Genomic DNA, 7,694 nt, shown 5'->3' on the forward strand with positions numbered 1-7,694 from the left:
TATTGCTCGGTTTTAGTTTCAAAATCAAGAGAAACATGAAGGAGACAATATCAAAGAACACAAAGTTCTGATTTGTTAAGATAATTTTTGCAGCAATGGTGGACATGAAGGTCAAATTAAGATAACGGTTCAAGAACATTTAGTCTGGAAGAAATATGTGACTTTAGTTCCAAATATATGTTTCCGTTCTTCCAGTACATCTTTTTGACTCCCAGAAAACATTGATTGTTTTCTGTATTCACTTTGTTTCGCGATATCTGTCTTCTGGTCGACCAGAGACAACTTCAATTTGAGTCTGCATTGAATAAGATTTCGCTCTTTCTTTCGAGAAGCAATCCTATGCATTATGTAACATTTATCATGCTGATGGCTAAGAAGTTCAAAATGAATTACGGTTTATGGATCATGAGCAAGAATGAAGTGATCCACTTGCGAACAGATGTCACCACGCCCGATTCCTACATCGGGCCTGAACGGTCCATTGGCAGAGTCTGCAGAAAGGAAATGTCTAAGGGAACTAGTCCTTTGTTAAGTTTGATTTGATACCAATGGTAGTGCTGTGTTGGGGCAGAAATGTGTCAACATCTCTGACGTTAGAGTCAATATTTAAGTCACATCTACTCCATGGAGTGTCCTCTCATATGGGAACATGCTGACATGAAAACATCTAGCTCTGATAGCAAAGGTTTTTTCATTAAATTGGGAGTCTGTTTAACTGAGCAATTTAGACAGCCAAGATGAATAATTGGCACTTGGTTCTTCAAGCTGAGCTCTCCACACCAACTGCTCCAACGGAGGTCGTGGATAAGATCCACATCGATTATTTTGGTCAATTTTAGTCTCTGCAACAACCTATTGTTCTGAACAATGCTACACCACAAACAGAGGGCTAAGTCTGATTTTCATCGTTAATTTTCAATTTCAGTTCTTAATGCACAGTTTCTTACGAATGTGGACAGCAGAAGACTGTTAAGGTTCCATTTCTCATATTTCCAGAAAATTCTACTCCGTTGATTACGCCTTGCCTTATCACACCTCAAGCCAGGAACCTGGAGCAGTCGAGTTCCTTTCCACACATGGAGTTGTTTTTTCTGATTCATTGACTGCTGATATAATAGATAATTGGCCTTGAGAGTCAGTTGTAAATTAGGTTGAACTTTCTCAGCTTGACTTTCAACTGATCCTAAAAAAAAACTCATCACCTGCAGGTAAATGTATTGCATTGCTTCTTGTTTTGCTTAATTTCACCCCCCCCCCCCGCCCCCCCCGCCTCCCGAACATCCAAATTTCACGATAGTTCGACAAATGTTTGGAAACTGATTCGTGTTGGAAGTTGATGGCTTTTTGTGTCTCGACATATAATTTATTCAACTAGACATCTTGAAATTACTTTGGATTCTTCACAGTTGAAAATTTACTTTCGATTGAATGCAAAGCTCAATCTCCACGAAATCCAAATTCTGCAAAGGAATTAATGACTTTTAAAAGAGTCAACGCTGTGAGCGGGATTCGAACCTGCGCAGGGAAACCCCATGGGATTTCAAATCCAACGCCTTAACCTCTCGGCCATCACAGTTGTGTCTGCATTTCTCATTTTCATACTAAAAGAACTGAATTCATGAAATATGTAATTTGTTTGAAGTACAAATTGTCAAGACCTGAAGATTTCGCCAAATCCTTTGCAGAGACCCAGACGAACGTTACCTTAGCAGATTGACAGGCTTTCACCGCAAACTAGATTCTGACACAGCTGAAGTTGTGGGAATGATTCTTCATTGAATTATAGAGTCACGAATGTACACCACACGAAGAGAGGATCATAGTCTCACTGCGTCCGATCGATTTTGACTCAATTGCTCGTCATCTGGTGCCAAAATTGATATGCTGTTGTGTTTTAATATTCATCGAAATATGATATTAGAAATAGTGATTCTAAGTCCATAAACAGTAGCTACATTCGTAAAAAAAAAATCGGAATTAGAAAGAATGCAGAACCAATTTACAGAAATGGATCCAGCAACTCATCCGTAAGTTCTGACATCAGGTAATGAACTTGTGAGCACAAGAGAGGAAGATTGACCGAAGATTTGGAACTTGAAATCGTCTGGACGGAATTATTTGCAAAGTTTTTCCGATTGTTCTAGAGTCATCAAGTCCTTGAAAAATACAACATGGAAAGTGGCCTTTCTTTCCAACTTGACCATGGTGGACAGTTATCCTAAATTAATAGGTCCCATTTGCCAACAATTGGCCCACAACCCTCTAAACCTTGTTTCTCATATATCCATCCAGATGCCATTAAATGTTACAGTTGTACCAGTCTCCAACAATTTCTCTGGCAGCTCATTCTGGACATGACTGAAAAAGTTGCCCCTGACGTCCCTTTTAAATCCTTACTAACTAATTTTAAAGTAATGTTTTCTAAATTTTGACTTCCTCACCAGCAAGAAAACACCTTGATGAGTCAACCTATCCATGTCCCTCATGATTTAATAAATAGCAACGATTTGACTTTATCACACTTGTCAGGAGGGAAATGTGTGGAGATTATTATCGAAGGTGTGAAGTAGAAAGTCTGATGGACAGATTTTTGGAATTGCATCTTGGAGAAGTTTTTAATAAGTCATTGAAGTCTACTAGCAGTTGTAGAAGTCTGTTGTGAAAGCTACAGAAGGATTTCAGAGCACGAGAACAAAGCATTATTTCCAATGTATTGTGGCTCAGTTCGACGGCACTTGGACTACAGTATGAGGAATTATAATCCTCAATTTAGGAAAGATACTAATGCCATATGAGGAATACCACGAATGGTGATTAGCCTTGATATCATGAATGAACATTAGTCCTGTGAATTGAAATTGGGCAAATCCGGTCTTTTTTTTTAACAGTTTCAAAACAAGAGAGGTAATCTCATTTAGAGTTGCAAAATATTTGAAGAGATAAACCGGGTGGTGCAATTAAATTTTGTTCTCTCATTGGTGAATCGAGAAGCAGGAGAGAACAATTTTAAAATGAAGCATTGTGATTTATGACCAGGATGAGAACTATTGATTTTTGTCTTAGCCTTGAGAAGTCTCGCAATTCAGCACTACAGTGAGCCTTGGATATTTGGTCTTTGAATGCATCACTATCAGCCTGACCCGCCGACACTTCCTGCATCACTTTCGACCTGACCCCTCACACTTACCGCCTTAATATCAGTGTGAACCCCTCAAACTTACAGCATCACTATCCATCTGGCGTCCTCACATTTACTGCGCCACTTTCACTTCGAGACCCTCATTTTGACTGCATCACTATCAGCCTGACTGCCAAACACTTACTTTGTCACTATCAGTCACGCCCTTAAACTTCCTATGTTACTATTACCCTGACTCCTGACACTTACTGTGTCACTATCAGCCTGACTCCATCACACCTATTATGTAAGTACGTCTCACACTTACCGTGTCACTACAACACTGCTTCCTCAAACTTACTATGTCACTATCACCTTGACCCTCTCACATTTACTGCGCCACAATCACACTGACCACCTCACACCTACTGCTTCACTATGAGCTTCAACACTCACACTGACAGCGTCACTAACAGCCTGACCCCCTCATGCTTACTGCGTTGGTATCTCTCTGATCCTGTCAGAATTACTGCATCACAATCATTCTGACCCCCTCATACTTAATGCGTCACTATCCCTCTGGCACCCTCATACTTCGTGCATCACTCACACCCTGACACATGCGCACTTACTGCATCCCTATCAGCCAAACCTCACTCACTAACAGCGTCACTCTCTCTCTAACCTGCTCACACTTAATGCATCACCATCACCTTGACATTCTCTCACTTAGTGCATCAATATCAGCCTGACCCCCTCACGTTTACTGCATCACTACCAGCCTGATCCCTTCAAATGTACTGTGTCACGATCAGACTGACCCACTCATACTTACAACATCACTATCACCTTGACCCCGCAAACTTAGTGCGTCCAGATCACACTAAACCTTTCACTCTCCTTGCGTCACATTCAGCCAGACCTTGCACACTATCACTCTGACCTCCTTATTCTTGCTGCATCACTATAACTCTATCCCACTCACGCCGTGTGTGTCACTATCACCCTGACAACTCATGCTCACTGCACCACTATTATCCTGACTCCATCACAATTAGTATATCATTATCAGCCTGACCTCTTACACTTACTGTGTCACTCTCAACCTGTCCCCTCACATTTCCTGTGTCACTCTCAATCTGACACCCTCAAAGTGTCTGTGTCACTGTCACCCCGAACACATCACACTTACTGCATGGGTGTCTACCTGAAACCTCACGCTTATTGCATCACTATCATCCTGAGCGGCTCACACTTACTGCGTCACTAGCACACCAACACTCTTACCATTACTGCGTCACTATTGGCCTGACACCTCACACGTACTGCATCACTCTTAGCCTGACCCGCTCACACGTTTTGCGTCACCACTACCCTGACCCCCCTCACAATTGCTGTGTTGCTATTAGCCTGAACCCCTCACTATCACGCTGATCAAGCTCATAATTACAGCATCACTATCAACCTGAACCCCTAACACTTTTTCTGTCATTATCACCCTGACCCTCTCATATGTAATGCGTCACTGTCACACTGAGACACTCACATTTTCTGCGTTGTTATCAGCCGGACCCGCCGGCACACAGCGTCACTATCAACCTAACTCCTCACACTTGCATGCCTCAATATCAGCGTGAACCCCTCACACTTACTGCATCACTGTCCATCTGCCATCCTCACACTTACTGCACCAGTTTCACCTTGACATCCTCATTTTTACTGCGTCATTATCAGCCTGACAGCCACACACATATTGCGTCACTATCAGTGACGCCCTCGCACTTCCTATGTTAATATCACTCTCAATTCTAAAACCTACTGCGTCACTATCAGCCTGACTCCATCACACTTTTTGTGTCAGTACCAGACTGACGCCTCACGCTTACCATGTTACTAAAAACTCTGCCCCATCACACTGAGTGCATCACTATCAGCCTGACCCCTCAGACATATTGCGTCACTATCACCTTGACCCACTCACACTTTTTGTATCAGTTTCAGTCTGACGCCTCGCACTTACTGTATAACTAAAACTCTCCCCCCTCACAATGACTGTGTCATTCTCAGCCTGACCCCTTCATACTTACTGTGTCAATATCAGTCTGACCCCTCAGACTTACCGTGTCACTCTCACTCTGATCCTCTCTCATTTACTTCGTCACTCTCACCCTCACCTCCTCACATTTATTGCGTCACTATCACCCTGACCCACTCACACAGTCTTTGCAATTTTAGTGTGTCCCCATCAGCCTAACCGCCACACACTTATTGCGTCACTTTCAATCACGCCCTCACGCTTCACATGTTACTATCACCCTGAATCCTTACACTTATTGTGTCATTATCAGGCTGACCCCTCACACTTACTGTGTCACTATCAGCCTGACTCCATCACATTTATTGTGTCAGTATCAGACTGACGCCTCACACTTATCTTTTCACTAAAACACTGCCCGGTCACATTGACTTTGTCACTATCAGCCTGACCACCTCACACTTACTGCAACACTATCGCAATGCCCCTCTCTCACTTACGACTTCATTTACACCCTGACAAACCCACACTTGCTGTGGTACAATCACACTGAGGGCCGTACACTTAGTGTCACTGTCATCCTGACCCTTCACACTTACTGCGTCACTATCACACTGGTATCTCACACCCACTGTGTCACTATCATCCTGAGCCACTTACACCTATTGCGTCACTATCACTTTGACCCCAACACACTAACTGCATCAATATCAGCCTGACCATTTCACACATACTGTGCCAGTACCAGGCTAACTCCCTCACATATACTGCGTCACTATCAGGCTGACCCACTCATGCTCACTGCGTCACTATCACCCTGACTCCCCACTCTTACTGCGTCAAGAGCATTGTGCCCCCATACACTTACAGCGTAACTATCATCCTGACAAAGTCACACTTACTGCGTCAAGATCAGCCTGATGCCCTCAAACTTAATGCGTCACTATCAGCTTCAACACTCACATTTACGGCGTCACTTCTAGCACTACGCCTGCACACTTACTACATCCCTAACTGCCTTACCCCCTCGCATTTACTTCATCACTATCAGCCTGAGACACTCACACTTACAGCTTTACTACAACCTGGCCCTATGAGTGCATCTACATCACTGTCACCCTGACCCCTTGCCCATACTGCAGGCCAGGCCCCTCAAATGTTCTGCGTCACTATCACACTGACATCTCACACTCACTGCATCACTATCACCCTGACCCCTCACAATTACTGCATCACTACAACCTGACCTCCTGAAAGCATCTGCGTCACTGTCACCCTGACCCCATCACACGTGCCATGTCACCATCACAATAACAGTCTGCTTCACTGTCATCCTGACTCCTCACACTCACTGGATCACTACCATCCTCCCCCTCATAGTGACCTGTCACTATCATCCAGAGCCGCTCACACTTATTGCGTTCCTATCACTCTGCTCCCAACACACTTACTGCGTCACTATCAGCCTGACACTCGCACACTTCCCGCATTCACTATCAGCCTGACCCATCACAATTTCACCGTGTCTATCAGTCTGACTCCTCACATTTCATGGATCTCTATCACCTTGTCGCTTAACACTAACTGGGCAGTATTAGCCTGACATCCTCAACATACTGCATCAATATCAGCCTGAACACTCACACTTACTCTGTCAGAATCACGCTAACCCCCTCACACTCACTGCATCACTATCACCCTGTCCCCTCTCACTTCCTGCATTAGGATTACTCTGACTCACTGACACTTACTGCATCACTATCAGCCTGACCCCTCACACATACTGTGACACGATCAGCCTGACCCCACCACACGTGCTGCCTCTCTATCAGCCTGACCCCCACACACTTACCGCTTCACTATCAGACTGACCCCTCACATTTATTGCATCACTAACAGCCTGACACCTCACACTCACTGCATCACTATTCCCCTAACACCTCACTTTTATTGGCCACTATCTGCCTGACGCTCTCAACCTACTGTGTCACTACCAGCCTGAACGCACACACTTACTCCCACACAATCACCCTGACTGTCTCACACTCACTGCGTCAGACTCTGCCTGACCCCATCACACTTACTACGTCACTTTCACCCTCCCACTTTATGTGTCAGGATCAGCCTGACACAGTAACACTTACTGCATCACTATCAGCCTGATCTCCTTCCAGTTACTGCGTACACTATCAGCCTGACCACTCACTCTTACTGCGTCACTGTCACACTGACCCCTCACACGCAGTGCTTCACTATCACCCTGACCACCTCACACTTACTGCGTCACTATTGGTCTGATCCCTCAGACTTACTGCATCACTATCACTCTGACCCCCTTCACTGCGTAACTATCGGCCTGATCCACTCACACAGTCTGCATCACTACCACACTGACACCTCACCCTCATTGTGTCACTATCATCCTCACTCCATCACACTTATTGAGTCACTGTCAGCCTGATCCCCTGTAATGGAAAAGTATCATTTTTTGTGAAATCTGTGAAAGCATGGTTGAAACAAAGAAGTATGGACCTAACTTTG

At 44.3% G+C, this 7,694-nt stretch overlaps 1 non-coding gene across 1 annotated transcript; it reads right to left on the bottom strand.

Annotated features, from left to right (window-relative positions):
* Positions 1–1,494: 1,494 nt before the first annotated feature.
* Positions 1,495–1,576, bottom strand: trnas-uga (transfer RNA serine (anticodon UGA)). Its single transcript has one exon. It is a non-coding gene; the product is annotated as a tRNA-Ser (tRNA).
* Positions 1,577–7,694: the final 6,118 nt, after the last annotated feature.

This window comes from Chiloscyllium punctatum, chromosome 50, assembly GCF_047496795.1.
Source record: "Chiloscyllium punctatum isolate Juve2018m chromosome 50, sChiPun1.3, whole genome shotgun sequence".
NCBI lineage: Eukaryota > Metazoa > Chordata > Chondrichthyes > Orectolobiformes > Hemiscylliidae > Chiloscyllium > Chiloscyllium punctatum.